This window comes from Zea mays, chromosome 4 (genome assembly GCF_902167145.1).
Source record: "Zea mays cultivar B73 chromosome 4, Zm-B73-REFERENCE-NAM-5.0, whole genome shotgun sequence".
NCBI lineage: Eukaryota > Viridiplantae > Streptophyta > Magnoliopsida > Poales > Poaceae > Zea > Zea mays.
The window spans coordinates 135744453-135767461 of record NC_050099.1 but is presented as its reverse complement, the minus strand read 5'-3'; the positions used below and the strand labels follow the sequence as shown (position 1 = coordinate 135767461).

At 42.5% G+C, this 23009-nt stretch overlaps 1 long non-coding RNA gene across 4 annotated transcripts; it reads right to left on the bottom strand.

Annotated features, from left to right (window-relative positions):
* Window positions 1–12608: 12608 nt before the first annotated feature.
* On the bottom strand, window positions 12609–16835 carry LOC103653711 (uncharacterized). 4 transcript variants are annotated; one of them, XR_565660.4, is made up of 5 exons: window positions 16431–16835; window positions 13969–14309; window positions 13811–13883; window positions 13032–13534; window positions 12609–12884 (listed from the first exon to the last, which is right to left on the bottom strand). It is a non-coding gene; the product is annotated as an uncharacterized lncRNA (long non-coding RNA). The 4 variants fall into 4 exon arrangements; XR_565661.4 differs by having other exon boundaries at window positions 13969–14290; window positions 16431–16717; XR_565662.4 differs by having other exon boundaries at window positions 12616–12884; window positions 13032–13187.
* Window positions 16836–23009: the final 6174 nt, after the last annotated feature.

Below are 23009 nucleotides of genomic sequence, written 5' to 3'. Positions count from 1 at the left end.
TATACGTGGCTTTTTAGTAGTTTATGCTTATCTATTTTAGGTTTGGGTTTTGCCCAGGGATAAGCTTAGTGAATTGAACTTGGATTTCCCTTAGATGTTTTAGTAGACAAATGAGGGATTTTGCTGGTTGAGTTAAAATGACATTACTCTCCATTATTAATTTCTTTTTTTATTTTCTATTTAGGAATTCTAGGGTGGGTTTGAACTACAATAGTGATTTAACCTATTCTAAAAATTCTGAAAAATTTACAGTGGGTTACTATTGGTCATCGTAGTTTGTCCTATAAAATTGAGGTGAATACTAATTCATATACTACTTGTGCAAAATTAACAAGAGTAAGTGTTAAAACGGGCATTTTACACTATAGCTGTGATTTAATTGGGGTTTCTGTACCAAGTTGTATTTTTGTCCAAATACCTAGGTGACATTAGGCCTCTGTGTTAAAAATCACAGAAGAAGGCCTACTGGATATTTAGTTGTGGATTTCTAAAGTTTTATGTCAAAAAGGCACTTACTACTATCTTGTTATTTGAAAATTGTCAAACAACAAATTTCATATTTTTCCTATGTTCTTAATAACAAAACATTGGTCATCCCAAGGTTTGGGGTGTTTTCTCTTTGGGATTATTTTTCTAGGGTTTTTCTAAGTTTTCCTTGTTTTCCTAAAACAAGAGGTATCCCATTTATTTTGTACTAAATAGGGGTATAATAAATTTTTTCTAGTGAACTATACTGGATAAGTAAACTAACAAAAATGTGGGTGCTCCCTGGTCCTTTATTTAAACCACCTTTAATATTTTCTCTAACTTTAGGCTAAAAAGGATTTAACTGGTAAATTCTATCTTCACTTGGTGTACTGAGGGGTTTACTATTTTCAAACAGATCAGGGAGTGATTAAGTACTTCTCTGATTTTTCTTAACCTCAGTCTAACAGTGTAACTATTTTTTCTTTTATTATTTAGCTTTTGGCCAATTCAATATTTAAATCTAAACTTTAAATTCTTGTGCAATACTAAGGGGGTTTTGTATTTTTCCTAAGTAGTTCACATCATTTAGAATCAGGCAAAATTGGTTTGACCAAGTTTGGTTGAATAAAACTGAAGTTATGAATTTTACAAGCTCTGTTTGCATTTAAATTAGAAAATTTTTAAAAGGTTTCGTGGAAAACCAGTTTACACCGAGGACCCTGGGTTCATTCTAAATCAATCCACTCATTTCTACCCCTCTGCCACTATTCCCCTGAGTCACTGACAGTTCAAAACCCCCCGACCTTTCCTTCTTCTTCCCCGAGGTCCTTCCCCTAATGCAAACAGTACCCGCGGGAAAGAAAAGGGCGGCGCGGCTTACCGGTGGTGAGAGAGGGCCGGCGAGGGGCGGGGTTGGCTTCTGGAGGTCCTGGCGGTCACAGTGAGGTACGGCTCGACGGCGGTGGTGGCCGGAATCGGTCGGTCCACATGCGTAGGCGGGTGATCTCGTCGGCGGCGGGTGTTCCGACTGAACCACGGCGATCTAGTTCAATTAAACGGCACAATGAGCTCCACGGGGTGACGTAGAGGCTATGTGCGCAAGGAATCAAAGAATGGGGCAGAGATTTACCCGGTCTACGTTTACCGGCGGTCGGGTGAAGTCCGGCGATCGTGGACTGGCTTCTCCGGCGAAGCAAAGTCCGATTCCTTGCTCGGGGAGCTTCACCGAGGCATGCACGGTCTCTTCCGAGGGTCGGGTGTGGCTGGGAAGGGCTCTGTTGGCTGGTCTACGGTGGCAGGGGCTCGAGTGGCCGCGGGCACGCCGTGCGCTGGGCAAACGCCGGTGGTTTCGGGCTCCGGTGAGGTCGAGCGTGCGCGGAGGAGTACGGTCGACGCCTGAGGGGACTTTATAGGCGCGGGCGCGAGCAGGGGACACAGGCACGACTCAACGCGGCGCGGGGCGCGCGGGGTCGGGCGCGAGCGTGCTCTGGCGCGCTCAGAGCGCGTCGAACACGTGGAAGTGTTCTTCTGCCCGTGTTCAACAGCTCGCCGAGATCGCTAGCGTGCGAATCTTAGCAAAAATCCGGCGCAGGCCACTTCCTGGCACCTAGGGCTGTCTCTTATGTGTGAGTCCCCATGGTAGATATGCCCTAGGTAGGGAGATATGAGGACGCCAAATCTGGCTTGTCCCTCTGCCCACCTCGCGACAAAAGCCATGCCAAATCATGTCAAACGTCTAGGGCTCGGTTTCAACTTTTTCCAGTGGGTGCCTTAGGTGGTATGCCACATATTTGGTATACAACTTAGGTGGTTTTGGTGCCATCTACTAAGTGAACACAGTGGATCTTTAGATTAGGTGTAAAATTTGACTTAGAGAGAATTAGAGAGCCCTAGCTCTCTCTCCACTTAAGGAATGGATTTGGGGTTCTTTAAGGGATCTTTTTGCAATGTTTCCTCTCTGTATTTGTAGATTATATTGTTACTTCAACTTTGGCTAAGGGTTAACTTAGGCTTTGCACAGTTGTTTAAATCTTTCCCTCCCTAAACCAGGGTTTTGGGAGTTAAGGGCTCAAGAAGGGTCTAGGGTTTACTCCTCTCTTGCCCATGGTGATAACTGCACAAAGGCTTGGGTAATGCTTCTGGTCATTAACATTCTTGGTTAATACATGGTCCCCAAGGTTTTATGCTCTTCTCTTCAAGTTTCTTCCACATGTGATCACAATCCATAGTGCATAGATGTGCCATGGCCATGGTAACACCTGGGGTATTACACATGCTCTTCTTCGTTCTTTGAGTACACCAAGGTATCATCGATGAAAACCACTACGAACTTATCCAATTCAGGAATGAAAACAGAATTCATCAGATACATGAAATATGCTGGTGCATTGGTCAGCCCAAATGACATTACCAAGAATTCATGCAGCCCATATCTGGTCGAGAAGGCCGTCTTCAGAATATCACTTGCTCGTATCTTGATCTGATGGTAGCCAGAGCGAAGGTCTATCTTGGAAAATACTTTGGCTCCGACCAACTGATCAAAGAGAACATCAATACGAGGCAATAGATACTTGTTCTTGATAGTTACCGCATTAAGTGGGCGGTAATCTATGCACAACCTCAAGCTTTCATCCTTCTTCTTTACAAACAAGGCTGGACATCCCCAAGGCGAAGTACTTGGGCGAATAAAACCTTTGTCCAGCAATTCTTGCAATTGCTTCTTCAATTCTGCCAACTCAGCGGGTGGCATATGGTAAGGCCTCTTGGAAATAGGTGTCGTTCCCGGTTGCAACTCGATGGCGAATTCGATGTCCCGGTCTGGTGGCATTCCTGGTAATTCATCAGGAAAAACATCTGCATACTCACAGACCACTGGAATTTTCTTCACAGGTGACTCCATCATAGCAAAAGCACATGATTGAGGAGAATCTTGGCTAGGTAGATATAACACCAGGTCTTCGGATGTAGGAGAACGGATCTCCAGAGCTCTGGCAGCTACATCCAATACTACTTGATGATGAGTCATCCAGTCGGCTCCTAGAATGATGTCCATACCCTCTAATCCCAAAATTAGGAGTGTGGTTTTGAAGATTTTACTTCCCAATGAGATAGGCACACTTCGGTTTAATTGGTTGGTTGCAATTTTACCCCCAGGTGTAGCTATCATGAGTGACCCTTTTGTGTGATAGAAAGGCAGTTGACATTTAGCACTGAACTTTTGGCTAATGAAACTATGAGATGCACCAGAATCAAACATAATTAAAGCAGGTTGATTAAAAACTGAAAAGATACCAGTCATGATGGGGGCTCCCTCAGGTAACTCCTCTAGAGTAGTGAAGTTGAGCTTCCCTTGCCTGACTTGCACCTTCTGCTTTCTTCCCTTGTCTTGATTTGGTGCTGTCATCTGCCTCTGCTGATTTCTTGGGCAATTCTTGGCATAGTGGCCCACATTGCCACAAGTGAAGCACTTGTTCCCATTACCCTGGCGGAACTGCTGCTGCTGTGGAGGCTGATTGTTCCTTGGAGCGGGAGCTGGAAAACGAGTGGGTGCCGGCTGCTGCTGCTGAGGTGGCCTGATCACCCATCTGCCTGCCTGCTGCTGGAATCCCCTGCTCTGGTTGTGAGAAACAATCCTGAACCTCTGGGCCTGAGCGGATGGTGCTGCCATTGGTGCCTTTCTCTTCTTCTCTGCACGGTGAGTTACAATACAGTCCTCCTGGGAGAGGGCCAGGTTGACCAACTCATTGAAGCTATCAGCCCGGACAGTGTTGAGACGTTCCCGCAACTTGGTGTTGATACCCCTACGTAAGCGGTCTCTCTTCTTCTCATCGGAATCAACATGATAACCTGCGTACTGACATAGGTCATTGAAGGCCTGAGCATACTGCAATACCATGCAGGTTCCTTGATTGAGTGCCAGAAATTCATTCAACTTGCGATCAAGAATTCGAGCTAGGATATGGTGCCCTCTGAAAGCAGTCTTGAATTCCTCCCAAGACACTTCACGATCAGCAGGTAGCATAGCACGGAAGTGGTCCCACCAAGTCCGAGCAGAGCCACGAAGCTGCTGCGCGGCGAAGCGAGTCTTGGTATCATCAGGGCAGTCTCCCGTGAGGAGGGGAAACTTGGATTCCACAACGCGTAGCCACACGTCGGCATCCAACGGATCCTATGCCTTGGTGAACAAGGGCGGCTGCGTACTTAGGAACTCCTAGTAGGTTGCCGCTGCCGGAGGTCACTGCGGCTGGTCTCCACCATGCTGTTGAGGGTGGGGCTGGCGCTGCAAGAGCTGTCGCAGAATCTCGTTCTGCTAGGCCATCAGCTCCTGCACTGTGGGAGCTAGAGGAGGTGGCGAGGGAACTTGCTCATTTTGTCCGCGATGCTGCCTAGCTGCCATCTGAAAACCGAGTTTGTCACCATTGTTATCCCAATCCACAATTTCAAATGCTATGCTATTATCTCATATGGAAAGAAATTGCCATAATCATAATATTAGGTTCGAATGAAGATAACATGGTTACAAACATCCCACAGATCTCAAAAGTTCACAAGGATTACATCATTTAGGGGAAAGTACCCGTAAGCCTAGTCCAAAATCTGTCATCACTAAGCTTGCATAGGTTTCTATCCGCCTAAAGCGTCAAAGCGACTGGTCAACCCTGAGCGGTGGAAGCGACACTGGATGCGGGTGAAGGGGGCATCACGGAGGCAGTCACATTGGTACCAGGGGCTGGTCCTAACTCCTCAGGAGCCTCTTCTCCCTCGCTTCCGGCCTCCATCTCTAAGTGGTGCATGTCCAGGTGGTCATTAGCTTCTTCGAGTTCCCGCTACACATCATGGAGCTGGTTCTCCAAGATATCAATAGTGTTGTCTCAGATCTCCACCTGCTGCTCCAAGGTGGTGATGCGCTGGCTCAACCTTTCCACCTGCAGGTCCTTCTCCACCAACTCGGAGGACAAGTCGTCCACAAAGTCTTCTCGGCTGTCAAGGGTGAGCTTGGTGGTTTGAGCGAGGTTAGCAAGATGTGCCATAGCGTCGTTCTGCAGGGCCTGAAGGCGGTACAACGCACTCATGCACTAAACAGTGACCCTCCCAACCAAGTTAGGATACATCGCCCATACGTCCTTCACATGGCTCACACGGTTGCACCACATGGGGTCATCTTTCTTCTCAGCAGGGAAGAGTCCCAAGGGGTGCATCACCATCTCCAGGGGATGGTAGCCACAGAAGGTCGTTAGAGTCTTCATGGCTGGTGCTTCAGTGGTGTCGTCCGTATTGAATCCAATCGTCTCGGAGTCAAGAGAATGCTAACCCGGCTGAAGGGGATGAGCCTCTAGAGTCAGCCAGACTCGGCAACGTGGTACCCGATGCTCCTCGTACAGCTGCACCATGTACAAAGGGGGCGTAGGGTAACCGGCAGAGTTAAACACTTCCCACAAGATGGAAGGAAAGCCATCGTGAGAAAGGAAGTCAGAGCTGAAACAAGTGTATCCTCCACTGGCGAGGGTGGGCGAAGTCATCTGCGGAAGGGGATTAGATGTGAAGATTATGGTGGAAGGAAGAAAATAAAAGAGCCTGGATGGTTTAAAAGGAAGCGGGTTAGCTCAAATTTTTACTTCTTTAGTGTCTAATCCCTTTTAGTTTTTTTTACAATGCATGCATGCTGAGAATAACGTCTCCTCTCCAAAATAGAGGGTGCTCCTAGGGCATCCTTTAAAAAGTTAAGGACTGGCCCACAGGGCCTACTCACTTAGCCACCTATTTCTCCCTCTATTCCTAAGGCCTTTCGTCCTAGGTCTAGCGGTCTAGTCCTGACGAGTCATACTAGTTTCTAAGCAAGTTTTAGATTTTCGAAAATTGGTATTCATGGTTTATTGTGCTTCTCTGTGGTGATATTTGCTCCAATATCAGCTGTGGCAGAACCGCCCAAATTATTCCAGCTCAAGTGCCTAAGTCACGCCTCAGGGGCAGCAACACACTTAAATCGAAATAACCCGTCAATCCCTCAGATCTAGTCTGATAAAGCCACTTAACCAGGATCAAATACCACAAACCCACTCGAAGGCGAGTCATAGAAGAAATACAATAAAACAGGAAAACCTCAAATTAAATACTGAATTATTACATAGATCGGAGTTTTCCAAGTAGCTGGTAAAAGTTCACAAAATAAAATGCAGCGGATAATCGATACCATCGGTAGCGAGGAATTGGGCAAGGCCTAGCCCACTACTTCTCCAGCTCCTCTCCTGCCGGAGCAGCATCCCACTCGACCGTCCAACCCGGTGGCAGGGTTGTAGGCCAAGTCACACCATCAACCATATACTAAAGAGTCCCTGCAAAAATTATGCCACAAGCAAGGCTGAGTATACTAATACTCAGCTAGACTTACCCGGTGTGAGGAGTCTACTCCTCTACCTCTAGACCATGTAGCTGTTTGGCTGAGGGGTTTGGTTTGCCAAAAGCACTAGCTGAGTCTAAAATCAAGTTTTAGCTTTTCAATTTCTAGCATCATTATCTTATCTAAGTTTGCTCCTTCTAAGCATACATGGTAACAAGCATTTAGTACAATCAACAAGTTATCTCAAGTAAACCTCATTTCACTTCTTACTCAATGTAGTACAAGGGGTCAAGCAGTCTCATGAGCTGCGAGAAGCAGACGATTCGATTCGAGTTTTTATCCTTGCAAGGTAAACCAAAACACACGACATGTAAGGGCACTCCATCCCCACACACGTCAACCGTCCCCATCAATTCCCCGTTCGCGGCCAGGGCTCACCGCCTTGGCATACAATGCTCCACTGACCCCGGCTGCCGCCGTGCAGTGACCGCACTTGTACCCACCATAGCTAGCATGGGAGACCCAGTCTCAGGACAAGTGAGGGGAAAAGTCCGCGCCCGGCTTCACTCAGGTACTAGGTTTACCAGTTACATATTTCCCGACATGTGTTTAGTACGTTCAAACGCTTGACTCAGGTTTCCACACATTAATCCTTAATTCCTTTTCCCGTCTCATGGATGAGGCATCCTCCCTGGATCCAAGTCCATAGACCATCATAGATCACGTTATCAAGATGAGTACAATTAATTCCTGACCTCGCGCGAGTGCTAGAAAAATCACTCGACTTCTGTCGAGATCCTGATAAGCATAGCAGCTACTCGACCTAGCATACTAGTATCCATCTCAAAAAGGAATCCTGAGTTCATGCAACTAAAGGTTTCAAGCAACTCATATACTTAAGTGCACATTATAAGCCTACAAACATTAAGTGTAGTAAAGTAGCATATATAAACGGTTATGCATAAAACTGGGGCTTGCCTTCAATAGCTGGGACTGCGGGGAGATCCTCGATGGCAGTCTCGGGAGCTTGCTCCTGGTCTTCCTCGTGGACAGCTCCTTGCTCGGGGATGAGCACGTACTCTCCGTCAGCGAGATTGCAATCTAATGAATGCAATGAGTAAGATACATGCATGGCATGATATGCAAATTTTGGCAAATACAATTTTGATGGGGAATGATCAAATTTATAAGGTAGAGCTTAATCTTGCTACTGAAGATTCTTGTGGTATACTTAGCAAATTAGGGTCAAGCTTGGTTAAGCTAATTGGTAAGTTTATTTTGGTGTTCTAATGATTTCCCTTTAATGTCTTAGTGAGAGTTTATTAAGGTTTCTAGTTGAATCATTAGAGTGAGATTTATTATTTCCCTCTCTTCATCTTATTTCTTTTATGTTTTTAAGGTGGGTTTGAACTACAAGATAGCTTAATAAATTTCCAAAAATTCTGCAAAAGTTACAGTGGCTTCTTACTGGTGTATTAGTCTCTGTCTCAAAATTTGGGGCTTAAACAGTGAGTGGTTCTCTCTGTATAAAATTATCAAATATTAGGGCAGAGGGGGTGTTTTGAACTACAACCTTCTTTTAACAGGGGGTTATTTTCCGAGACTCATTTTTGCTAGCATCTAGATTTTATAACATGGCTTTGTACAAATATCTAGCCACTAATACTTATTAGTTATTTTATTATGATTTTCCAAAGTTTCTAGCCAAAGGGGTGCTTTCTAATTTTTAATTTTTTCTATCTTCTTCTTTGTGCAAGAATAATCATTGTGAAATTTGGTAACTTTTTGCTTAAGGAAAGGGTGGTAGAAATTTCTTGAACTAAATGGTCTTTTTTATGAAGTATTGGCAATGGGTATTATTTTTAGCTTTTAATTGGGTTTTGCCTTTTTGTCTGGTGGTTTACTTCATTACTAATCTGGTAAAAAATTATTTGTTCATTGTTGCACACTTTTTGGCTTGCTTATGATTTAATTGAAATATGGCTTAATATCAAGTTCTATTTGTTTACCCTATTTAAAATGATGGGCTGGGGTGTTTATCATTTTCGTAGTGGGGTCCTAGTAGTTACAAGTCCACTGAATTTTTATTAACAATTTTGAAATTGTTTTCATAATTCTAATAATTATCTTTCTAGTTTGATTTGTGCTTAATAAAATATTTCACCTTGAATCTGTTCTGGACTAGGGGTCCCTTTATTTTTTCTAGGTTTCCTATTACCTTAGTAGATTAGGAAAAATAATTGCATTCACTGTTCATTATTTTCTAATACCTTTACGATTTTCTTAAGTTTTGGGCAAAATGGCTTTTAATAGATAACCCTACTTAAATCTTCAATACTGGGGTGTTCAATATTTTTAAACAGTGTCTAAATGGGATTTGAACTTCTACGAATTTTCTTAAGTCCAGCACAGAAGCATAACTAATTTTCATCCTTTTAAAAAGGTTTGGTTAGTTTCTTTAATTAATTTCAAACTCTAAAATTTAAAACAGAAAGCATAGGGTTTAGTATTTTTATGTGATAGTTCATAATATTTTGAGTCCAGCAAAGTTGGTTTGGCTAAATTTGGTGGAATATTTCTCAAGGTATGAAATTTCTAAGTCTTCTGCTGAATTTAAAAAGATTAATTAGAAATGGATAAAGAAAAAGGGGTTTTGCACTACGGTCCCTGGCGAAACGTTTCAAATGAATTACAGACAGGTCCTCGGTGCACTATTCACATGAGTCTAAGGCTCTACAGAAAACCCCCTAGGGTTTCCCGAAATTGAACCCGCGATCCTTCCCCTAATGGAACAGTGACCGTGGAGGAAGAATAGGGCGGAGGGACTTACCAGCGGCGAGGTTGCTCCGGTGAAGGGTCGGGTAAGGTCCGGGAGTCTCTGGCGATCATGTCGAGGTGCGGATCACCGGCGATGGTGGTCGGAGGAGGTCGGTCCACTTGCGCAGGCGGGGGAGCTCATCGGCGGCGAGGAGTCCTGCCTAACCAGGGCACGATAGATCAATTAACTGGGTCGGGGAGTTTCACCAGAGGTCAAGGAAGATGTGAGCGCGAGGAATTGGAGAATGGCTCACCGGATTGCTCGGTCTACGCGCGGCCGCGGGCGACCGAATTCTGGCGAAGGCGATCTCGGGTCTCCGGTGAAGTTCTGTCGGGTTCGAGAGCTTGGAAAGCTTCACGGGCTATTGGCAAAGCTAACCGAGTGGCTGGCGCGGCTTGGAAGTGACTGGAGGGAGCTAGCCACAGTGGTCGAGGCTTGGGCAGTGATGGCGGGCGGTGGCGCGGCGTGCTTGAGGCGAAGTTCGGTGAACTTCGGCTTAGGCAAGGCCTGAGAGCGCGCGAGGAGGTACGGCCGAGGCCTTGGGGCTGCTTTATAGGCAGGGCACGAGCGAGGGCGCACGGCGGACTTGACCGGACACTGGAGCGAGCGCGCGCGGGGGTTGGACGAATGCCGGCGTGCCGACCAGGGTCGAACACGTGTGAGCGTTCATTATGCCCGAGTTCTGGCGCGTGTGGTCATTCATCCAAGCCTGCTCTTGCCTTGGTCAGTGCACAAAACCTCTTCTCCTCCCTAAAAGCTACCGATCTTGTGTGGGGTCATAGGATTTGGCCTACTGGTTTCAAAGATATGGAGCTCTCAAGTCTGGTCTGTCTCTCAGCCCGAGCCCGAGGCAAATCTTCGGTTTTGTCATGTCTAGGGCTCGCGTCCCGATGCCATCTTCATACATGTGGTAGAGGGGTTAGTTAGACACATTTTTGTTAATGGGAGCTTTAGGATTAGAGCTAAGGATCAAGGTGAACATGCTCGGTTTTGCTTCAAAGGCTGAAAATTCAGAAATCTGAATTTCAGATTTCCCCATTAAACCTCCACTTGAATGGCTTGTTTGGAGTTTTCAACAAACTATTTTGGCCAAACTTTTATAATCTTTATTGTAGCTTAGTTAGTGTATTTCAATTTTATAATTGGCCTAAGCCATGATTTCAAGTTTTTCATGGTCTTTCATCCCTTTTCTTCATTTCTACTTAAATGGCTTATTTAGGGTTGGTATTAGGGTTTCAACATTTTCCCTTTTTGAAAACCTCTTTTGTTTTGGATATGATTCTTTAGATGCAAACTTAGTGTATCTTTTATTCTTAAGTTGACTTGGTGCTTCTTGCTCAATTTGGCTTACATGAAATGATGGTACTTGAGCTAGTACTGAGAAGAACCCTAGGTGACACTGGGGTGTCACAATAAATGTGTTCATAAGTATAGCACTTAATTACTTAGAATTAGTAAAATACTTGTTATGTCATAATAACCATGATTACGTTATTAAAAGTCCAATTAGTAATTTACATTAATTCTTGGAATATTAATGTTAGAAGAAATATAAATAAACAATTTTTAGCTATACGTATAATTTCTATTTAGAAATAAAAGGGATAAAACTTAAAAGTCTATTATTAGTAATAAAGAAAATAATTAGCAACTATTTTCCATAAAGATTGTTAATACATGCTTATCTATATTATACTAGATAAAACTAGTGTCATAGTCACTTACTCATATTTTCACCAATAATAACTCGCAGTAGTAGTCATAATGGATTAATAAGTATTTACGCTTTAAGACGTATTTACAAGTATAAGTGTGTGATGTATGAATGTGTATGTAATGGTGAATGATTACCCCTGTAATGGTGTATGTTTATTTATTTGGCATACGTATTCTTTTGTATGTACAATACGCAAATCGATGCTAGAAGTTGACTGTGAGGTAGATGAACCAAACTCGTTCGATGACGACCCACATGACACTTTCGAGCAAGGCAAGTGGATTCTCCCTCTGCATATTCTATTTGTATCCAAGTAATGCATATAATAATGTTTACTTTTTGGATATATTGCATAATTGTTGGGATTTGCCTAATTAAGGATTTCCTAGAATTACCAACCCTATTCCTTGAATTACCCTGGGATAAATGCTTTGCTTAGCAATTTTTGCTATTGCTCAACCTGATGAATATGATGTCACTCTTTTAATGATACTATGTTCCAGAAAAGTTTTATTATGTTGTTAACCCGATGGTTAAACAAGAACATTTTCTTTTAAATGGAACATGGAGTGACCACCCAGGATAACAGTGCAACCACGAGTGCTATCATAGCTCTGGCTTTGGTAATTAGCTCTATAGACTTAGTGCTTATCAACCCTACCTGAAAGATGGGCAAGAGGGGGCGGCAGTGATTTGGTGGCAGCTCATGTTAATATGGGGTGGTAGTCTTGGCTAAGTTACCTCACCCAGAGGGCCATCAATACTGATGTGGAAACCTTAGCGGGTGGCTTTGTACTAAGGATATTTTGTGAAAGCCTCATAATGGATCCCTAGCCATTCACCTCGGTAGTGTTTACGGGTCCGATCAACCTAGGCTAGATGGGATACATGGCTTGTGGGTAAAGTTGTACCACCTCTACAGAGTGTAAAACTGATATGTCAGTTGTGCTCACGGTTAAGAGCAACCTAAACCCTCACATGATAATTGAACTTAAAGATGGACAATAAATCGAGATCTGATGATCTACCAATGGTTTTCTTAAGTGGTTTCACTTTAAGGGCTCCTTTGGATGCTTGGAAATAAAATACACATGGATTTACACCCCGAAGGGAATTTCCACCCTACATCAAACATCCCTGCCCCACTAGGTGATTAGAACCCTCTAGAGGTGATTTTACCCGATATCTATTTGGGAGAGACATGGATTAAAATCCCGACCAATAAAAAATTAGAAAAATCTGAAAAATATAGAAATGTAAATTGTTGCTGCAACACACAAAATTATTAGCAAGGATAAAAATATTCATACAAATCCGAAGTACATGCATCAAAGAAAAATATTCCATACATATCCGAAGTACATAAAAAGGTAAATTGTCACAAGGCACTCCAAAGATAACCATTCCAAAGTTCATACAAGAGTTTCTCATGTCAACCTTCACTACAATGTCTCAAAACCAGATACAAAGAAGCCAAAAATGCACCATCTGCAGCCATCAGCTTGTAAACACCACCAGCAACCACGATACAATGTAGATTAGACCTACAGTTACATAAAAGTGAAACAGTTAGATGCAATCATTTTGGTATCCAACTTTATGATTAAGTCCAAAGTGAGGAGATAGGCTAGGAACATGTGCAAAATATTAAGTTAATTGACTAGAAGTACAAACATATGAAAGTAAGTTACCTTGGGAGCGATTTCGCCTTTGACCCATAACAAACGAACCTTTGGAATCTTGAAGTTCATGAAAATTTCTCTGTTGACCTCAGACTTCAGCACATTTGTTGCTTGCGCCTTTTCCTCATCTGAAAGTTCTTCAATTGATTCTGGAAGATCCAGACACTGCTTGATAGAATAGTCACCTGCTTCCTTAGTTGTCTCATTGAGTTCATTCATAAATATTTTTGTTTCATTTGCCCTAATGTCCATATAGTTTTGTAAAACTCCAGCAATACCGAGCTTTCTTTTCTTCCCAGTCCTATTTTCAAGATTTTTAGAGCAAGATGAAGATGATGTTTCTATCTATTCTATGTCTATGGGTCCACTAGATGGCATGTGATCATCCACATTTGCAAGGAAAGGGTTAAGGTGAGAATCATGAGCATCAATATCAATAGTGCTAACATGTTCAGTTGGTTGGGGTGCTGGTTCAGTTGATGTGAAGTTTAGATCACCTGTAGCAATGCTTCCTGATTCACATAGCAAATAGATTCAATTCCATGTGATTCACATAGCAGTGTATATTTAAATAGCAGATTAAGAGAGGCACTTCTGATATAGACAAAGAAAGAACAAAAATGACTCTAAAAGAGAGACAAAAAAGATTTTGCTTTACTATTGTATTCTTAAACAAAGCAAGCTAGTTGCCACTCCACTAACGGATTGGTCTTTAGGAAATCAATGAGTTAGCCTAGTTTTATCTAACTTAATTAACTGAAAGGTATGCGATACAAATATTACAATACCTTCATGCAGCTTTTCTAGTTCATAAAACAAAGTGAATGATTTTGCTTGGAATTTCTTTAGCCTTGGAATATCCTATTGAGTACAAAATAAAACATTTACTAATATATAAACAAGGCATAAAATGAAACTTTTCATGGATAAACGGTTATGACCTTACATGGATAAGCTTTTCCCATATTACTGGCTCAGCATTAATCATGCACAAAGGTTCATTCCATCCTGCACCACTTTTCTTTTTTCCATCACGGATTGCCTTGTAGTTTGCTTTATCCTCTTTCTCCTTTTCTTGTATTTGGCCCTTTGTAAACCGATCAGATGGAAACTTTTCATTAAAACTCTTCACAATGCTCTTCCACCCTTCGGTCGCCCATCCATTTTGCCCCCGGAACCTTTGATGATTGTGCTCGTTCAATATATCAACTAGGCCTTTTCTTTATTGAAGTTCCAATGAGCCCTAGAGTTTTCTCCTTTACTCATAGCTATACTAAGAAAAAACACCTGATGAACAGGACAACTCACAAGCTATACAATGGAGATAAATAAGAATACTTGCACATACATTAATATAGCAGCAACATTTATCATCTCATTCACAAACAAGCTAGAGCACATATAGCATCAACAGTAATACATTTATTAAGTTTCAAGAAGTTCAATACAGCAGCAACATTAGCACATACATTATCTTAATATAGCAGCAACAATTATACATAACTTAATATAGCAGCAACAGTTATACATTAGCTTAATACATTTCTTAATATTGGTTTTGATTGTAGCGTTCCCACATTTGTATGGCAATCTGATCTCGAAGTATGCTTCTAGCATGATCTTGTAAGTTAAGAGACTCCACATCATTTTGATAGTTCCCATCTCCTTCAGGTAGGTCGATATGATCACTTGGTTGGATATAAGTAGGTTTCTCATCTAGCCACCCCTCATCTCCATTTAAGCCTCTAATTATGTTATGAAAGATAGCTGCAGCTGCTGGAATTTTTATCTGAGATTCTATGGGATGATGTGTACCCACTTTCAGGATTTGAAATCTCTTCTTTAGAACCCCAATAGCCCTCTCAATATGGTTTCTAAGGATTGCATGGTGATGATTGAATATTTCCTTGTGATCAGCATATTCACTTGCACGAGATAAGCGTCGCCTCCTAAATTCACTCAAATGGTACCGAACTCCACGATATGGTGCAAGGAATTCTGGTGTGTTTGTATATCCTCCATCCACAAGGTAGAATTTTCCTTCTGGCACATGAAAACCCTTGCTAATAGCTGATCGAAGAACTCCAGCATCTGAAGCAGACCCTTCCCATCCACAGGATATAAATGTGAAGTTCAGATTAAAGTCACATGCTACCATCACATTCTGAGACAGTGTGCCTTTTCTATTTCTATATGGAGGGGCTTTCTCTTTTGAAATTGTGATGGGGACATGTGTACCATCAATGGCACCAATACAGTTCTGTAGATGAACAAGTCATATTTAAGATGCAACAAAGGTTAGGAAACCATTGAGTCAAGTGTCTATGTCTCACCTTAAAAAAGGCCAGAATCGAGGATTTGTTGCAATCTTGGGGTGAGTTTGGTTGGAACTAGGAAGCTTCAAAAATTTGTGGGTGTGAGTTGGAATTATATTGAAAACCGCCTTTATGTGCCTATGGACTGTTTCCCCACTATGTTGAAATGTTTTCTTCAGCCTTTCATTGCTAGCATTGTGTGAAATCATGAATCGAAACATTCCTAGCTGCTCCTCAATGATAACTCTCCGCGTGTCACGCAACAACCCCTCCCGCCTAAGATAGTTGCACGTTGCCTTAAAAATCTCTGGCTCCATACGAAACTCTAACTTACACCAACTCTCATGCCCCTCTAGAATTTTCTTCATCTTTTTAGCACCAGTATATTTAGAAGTATGAACTGGTCTTTTCTCATCATTAAGGCACTGAAGTATGGCAGGAACTATTACCAAAAAAATTCATCGTCTTCTTTTTGTTGTAATTGCATAAATTTCCTAATTTTTTCCTTTCGATATTCCATAATCTTGTCACTAGAGCCCATTATCTAAGAGTTGCAAATAGTACATAACTTAGTTATAGTATTAAAAAATAGTAAGATAAATATTATTGAGCTGCTAATATCAGATCTGTTTGGACAAACATGGAAATATAATGCATGTTCTAAAAAAACATGTAACAGCACAACAAACAGGTAAACTGATTTAAGAACAAAAAACAGATAAACTGATGTCAATTCAATAGTTTCTATATCTAGCTTCACCAAAAAGTAAAATAAATAATGAAACTATATATATAACAGGTAAACGAATCAGAAATGATATGATGATTATCACCACTAATCTACATCCTGAGAACACTATTTCTTTTTATTTAAACATGCAAAAATCAGGCAATTGTTTCTGCTTGAGATGTCACCAATCATCACAAAAATCAGACAGATGCTTGAGACAGAACCAAAAATCACAGAAATCATGCAGCTGCTTGAGACGGCACCACAAATTCTATCACATCAATGGACATCTTGGTTATACTAGTGTACTAATTGTAGTGTTTGCGTGTGAGCCCAATCAAGGATGCGACAAGCATAGCTCACCTCAGGCCTGATCTACTACAGAGACCACGTCAGCTGAGCAAAGCAGGAACTGGACGCACGGTTGTAGATGCGATGCGCTGGATCGGGTGAACTGAATGATTCCTGGTGGTGGAGAGGGGCGACGAGCAGCGTGGGCATGTGGGGATGGAGGGCAACGACTAGATGAGGAGGTTTTTCCTATGGATGGAAGCCGGCGGCGTAAACTCTAGCCGCCATGGCTGCTGCGACAGAGACGAACTAGCAGAGAGACAGGAACGATAAACACGAGGCCAGAGTAGTTTTTTTGTTTTCCCGTGGATTAACAGGGATGAGGTGAAAAAGGCCTGTGGCAATTTTGGCATGTGTAGCATGCAAATGGTAGTCCTGGATAACCAGGGAAGAAAAGCACACGGGCCTCATTCCCCCGCGGATTGGGATGGGATCCCTGCGGGTATTCATTATCCAAAGGAGCCCTAAGTGCTTTTGATATACTCTTATACCTTTGATCAAATTGGGATACTTGGGATACACACTTATTAGTAAGACAGGTGTTGCTAATAAAATATTGACCAACTAAAATGCTTATCGCTTATCCATAGCCTACCTTGTTAACTTGCATTAATTTTCCCCCACTTGCTGAGCCCCAACCATAAGTGAGCTCACCCTTGCTAATATTTTGATCAGAGGGTGATGCTGAAGACTTCGCTGAGGACGTTGATGAATTTTGAGTCTAACGATGCGCTAGTCACCTTCCTTTGGAAGAGTGCCCATATTTAATTCCGCTGTACTTTGATTTTGAAACTTGTTAAAGATACAATCACTCAGATGATGTAATAAAGTTACTCTACTCTCTTTACGCATTTATTGCATTGTCTTTTGATATATTACACTTGTAACGTCAACATATGTGTGGGAAATGGATCCTGGCCCACATATGCTATGCATTCGGTTTTGCCCCCAGAACCAGGTGTGACAGAAGTGGTATCAAAGCTATGCTGAATCTAGGTCGTTAGACTAGTTAGAAATGGAAAGCCTAGACTATTCAAAGCATGCTAATTTTGTTCTTACAAAATTATTTTATTAACCTTACCTCTTTAAACATCAACTAAGTTGACATTTTCTCTTATAGATGGTTCATACCATTCAATCCACTTGGATCAACACCAACTTCATCCCTCCGCCACGGCAAGTTCCTGACTACCCAGTGGTAGTCGAGGAAATCCCTGTGGATCTTCCTCGCATTCGAGTGGAGAACGGAGTCATTCTAGAGGATAGCTCAGAGGAGTTTCTGCCTACTCCCACCCCATTGGTAGAATCACTAGCCTTCGCAGCTGGATCGTCAGCTTCAGCACCACCAGCACCAGCAGTCCAAGCCCCTGCTCTCGGAGGCAATGATCCAGACGACTCTGGTGACGATGATGAAGACGACGAGGAAGAAGAAGAACATGAGGAAAACCTCAATGATGATGCCAACGAAGAACAACAGGACCACTATGTGGGGTTATGGCCTATCACTGAACATTACACCTCAATGTTCGAGACAGAGCACTTCCCTAACCTGTTGCAGGATGTTCTGCACACGTTGGGAACCTACGTTCGACCCTTGTACGAGACCAGACGAGTGTACGAGCCTCCTCGGACTTGCTACTACATCACTCGCATTCATGTCAGGGTAATGGATGCATGTGATAGAGGGTTCAGGACTCTATCAGCACATGAGTCTCTAACGCCGCTATCCACCTACGCTGCTTCGGTCAGCAACGCTACTAAGCGAACTCTGTGGTCTCTAAGTCACACCTATCGGCAGCATCTTCACAATACGAAGTACAAGCATCTTCCTCTACATATTCGTGGAGAGAACCAGACCAGTATTATTCTAGGTGGAGCTAATGAAGATCGCCTCAACACCCTAGCTGGTGTGGTGGCAGGTCTTAACACCAACCTGAATAGTGCTACCCTGGACCTCTCTAGGGTACACTTGGAGTTGGAGGATGCACATGCAAGGATCGCAGACCTGGAACCTTAGCTTGATGGAAGGAATCCCCTGGAAGTTCAAGTCCCCGCTATGGCGTTATCCCCTCCCTGCAAGAGGATTCACTATGGAGAACCAGGATCCATCACTAGGCCGCTTTAGATTTTTCATTTATGTTGTAATAAGTTAGTTTCTGCGGTAGACAAAAAACACCTTTATATTATTACACTATCAATAATAACAACCATGTGATGGTGTTGTTTGAAATGTTTGATTTGGATTTTTGCTTTAGTGCAATGGTCTTATGGAATGATGGCCATAAGAGCATGTAAAAAAAATATATAGCAATAAACTTTAATAATAAGCTATTCCCCTTAGAATCTTCTCTACTCCTCACTTACCCCAGGAGTGCACTTTCTAACCAAACAGATGGTGAACACTCGATCAGGTCTCAATAATCACCAGAACCAGCATGGTCAGCAGTTGCCACCACCACCACCCAATCCCACGATGGATCAATTCATCGTAGCGCAGAAGCAACTTCTGCAAGGACTTACAGCTTCGGTACATCAGATTTAGCAGAATCAGCAAAACCAAAAGTACCAACAACAACAGCAGCACGCACCCCAAGCTAGAGACAAGCATCGGGACTTCATGAGTCATCACCCGCCTTCTTTCTCTCACGCAGTAGACCCTTTGGATGCAGATCATTGGAAAGAAGTTAGACATCACCCAATGCAATGACTGAGAGAAGGTCTTGTACGCTTTGGGAAGACTCGAAGGAGCCGCGTCCGATTGGTGGGATGCCTTCACTGCGGCACACGCTAATGCTGATGTCATAACATGGTAGGAGTTCCAAGTGAACTTCCATGCTCATCATATTCCCTTGCGAATTATGAAGCTTAAGAAGAAGGAGTTCCTTTCCCTCACTCAGGAGAACATGACCGTCAGTGAGTATCGTGATCACTTCACCAACTTTCACGTTACGCCCTAGAGGAAGTGGACATTGACGAGAAGCGCCAAGAACGTTTCTTGGAAGGCTTGATTGGACCCTTGAACTACCAGCTACAGAGACATAGTTTCCCCAATTTCTAGACTTTGCTGAACAAGGCAATTGGCCTTGAAAACAAAAGGAAAGAACTGTATGATCACAAGAGGAAGTACCAAGGGCAGACCAACAGAAACACTCGGCAAAACAACTCCCAAGGTTCTCAGTTCTGCTCCAGAAACCAGAGTGGGAACAACAACTATCAAGCACAGCGCTCTGGACAACAAAGTCAGAGGAACAATCAATACCAGAACCAGCAGAGAAGCAACACCCAGACCGGTCAAAGGTCTAGTGGGCAACAGCAAAATCATCAAGGAAGCATCGTGATCACCCGGCCAGGAACAACAATGCAGCTACCCCGGTTAAACCCAATGGCTGTTTCAAGTGTGGCGAACTTGGCCATTATGCCAACAACTACCCCAGGCATAACCCATAGACACCCTAGAAGAACAGCAACCAGAGGAATGACCAGAACACACCTGCTCGTGGATCTGCACAGAACAAGACTCTGCAGAACCGGAGTAGAGGAAGAGTCAACCATGTGACAGCGGAATCAGTTCCTAAGGATGCCGATGTGGTGTATGGTATGTTTCTCCATACCTGCATCAGTTTTATTTGATTCTAGAGCATCTCATTCTTTTGTAACAAAGTCATTCCTGGAAAACAAAATATACCAAACTATCCCTTGAAGAAGAAACTACTAATTCGATCACTAGGAGGTGAACTTAGAGCCACTCACTCATGTCCTCAGACTAAGATTGAAATTAGAGGCATAAGCTTTCTAGTAGAGCTGATAATTTTGGAATCAAGTGGAATCGATGTGATACTTGGAATAGACTACTTGACCAAGTATGATGGAGTGATATCTTGTGCTAAGAGGATGGTTACATTAACCAGTCCATAAGGAGAAAGAATTGAAGTCAATGTCAGTATGCCAGCAACAGCAGAGACAATGGTAAATCAGTTGGAAGAGAAATCTTTGGAGCACATCAGGATAGTGTGCGAATACCCAGACGTATTTCTAGAAGAATTACCAGGTATGCCACCTGATCGTGATATAGAGTTTTCTATTGAACTATTACCCGGAACCGCACCAATTTCGAAAAGAGCATACTGAATGGATGTCAAAGATTTAATTAAACTGAAGAAACAAATAGAAGATATACTAGAAAAAGTTTTTATTCGCCCCAGTTCATCACCATGGGGAGCCCCAGTTCTATTTGTGAACAAGAAAGATGGTTCAAGAAGAATGTGTGTGGACTATAGAAGTTTGAACGAAGTAACGATCAAGAATAAGTACCTGTTACCTCGGATTGAAGATCTGTTTGATCAGATGAGAGGAGCTATAGTATTCTCAAAGATAGATCTAAGATCAGGCTATCATCAGTTGAAGATTCGGACTGAAGATATACCTAAAACAGCTTTCACTACAAGATATGGACTATATGAGTATTTAGTCATGTCATTTGGACTGACTAATGCACCAGCGTACTTTATGAATTTGATGAATAAAGTATTCATGGAATACCTTGACTGGTTTGTAGTGGTATTCGTTGATGACATACTAGTATACTCTCAGAATGAAGAAGCACATGAAGATCATTTGAGATTAGTTCTACAGAAGCTTCGCGATAATCAGTTTTATGCAAAATTTTCGAAGTGTGATTTTTGGCTGAAGGAAGTCACTTTCCTAGGTCATATTATTACCAATGGAGGAATCAAGGTAGACCCCAATAAAATAAGTGAAATACTAAATTGGAAACAACCCACAGATGTGTCCAAGATCAGAAGATTTCTTGGATTAGCAGGATACTACAAAAGATTTATTGAAGGCTTCTCCAAAATAGTGAAACCCCTTACTTCACTATTGGAGAAAGGTAAAGAGTTCAAGTGGGATGAAGCATGTTAGAAATGTTTCGAGGAATTAAAGGAAAGGCTAACCACTGCACCAGTGTTAATTATGCCTGATATTCATAAAGGATTTGATGTGTATTGCGATGCATCACATCTAGGACTTGGATGTGTGTTAATGCAGGAAGGAAAAGTGATTGCCTATGCTTCAAGGCAGTTACAGAAGCATGAAAAGAATTATCCTACACTTGATTTGGAATTAGCTATCGTAGTGCACGCTTTGAAGATTTGGAGGCACTACATGATTAGAAACAAGTGTAAAATCATCACGAATCACAAAAGCTTGAAATACATCTTCACGAAGAAAGAACTCAACCTAAGACAGAGAAGATGGCTTGAGTTAATCAAAGACTATGATTTGAAAATACAATATCACCCAGGAAAAGCAAATGTAGTGGCAGATGCTTTGAGCCGTAAAAGTCAAGTGAACAACATCACTACTCATTTGATGTCACAGGAATTGTGCTAGGAGATGGAGCAACTCAGCCTTGGAATGCTCAATAATGTGGAAGCAACCGTTATGGAAGTTGAATCTACTTTAGAAGAAGATATTCGTAAAGGACATGAGATTTATGAGAAAATCAAGGAAATTAAGACACAAATTAGTTTGAGAAAAGCCCTAGATTTCACAGAAGATGATTAAGGCACAGTATGGTTTAAAAAGAGAATCTGTGTACCAGAAATCGAGCACCTATGCCAACTTATCTTAAGAGAAGCCCATGATTCAGCTTATTCTATTCACCCTGGAAGTACTAAGATGTACCAGGATCTTAAGGAAAAGTATTGATGGTATGGTTTGAAAAGAGATGTGGCTACTCATGTTGCACTATGTGACGTGTGTCAACGAGTTAAAGCCGAACATCAAAGACCAGTAGGATTGCTACAACCTCTCAAAGTACTGGAATGGAAATGGGAAGAAATCAGTATGGATTTCATAGTTGGACTACCCCGTACTCGGGATGGCTATGTTCAATATGGGTTATAGTGGACAGGTTGACTAAAGTGGCACACTTTATACCTGTGAAGACAACTTACTCAAGATCCCAGTTAGCAGAGTTATACATGTCAAGAATTGTTTATCTGCATGGAGTACCAAAGAAGATCGTATCGGATCGAGGAACCTAATTGAAAGGGAATTAGGCTTACACCTATTTCCTAATTGATTTTTGTGGTTGAATTGCCCAACACAAATAATTGGACTAACTAGTTTGCTCTAGTGTATAAGTTATACAGGTGTTAAAGGTTCACACTTAGCCAATAAAAAGACCAAGAATTGGGTTCAATAAAGAGAGCAAGGGATAACCGAAGGCTGCCCTGGTCTGGCGCACCGGACTATCCGGTGTTCCACCGGACAGTGTCCGGTGTGCCACCGGATAGTGTCCGGTGCTGTGACACCCGGTTTGCAAAGAAGAGAAGTTGGAGGGTATTCTTTTTGTTTTTTTCTCTCTTTCGGTGGTTGCGTTTTGGGAATTTGGAATTTGAGGAAAAACATTCACCAGTAGGGCAGTAGAATTTCTTTGGTTAGGCGCTTGCATCGGGGTCGGGAGCCGTCGCGTGGGCGTGTCGGGCCGCAAATCTTGTTTCGGCCCACTAACCCCCATAACCCTAGCCGCCCTCCCCCTAACCCCCCCCTTCTTTGTGCAGCCCCCCCCCCCCATTCCCCTACCCT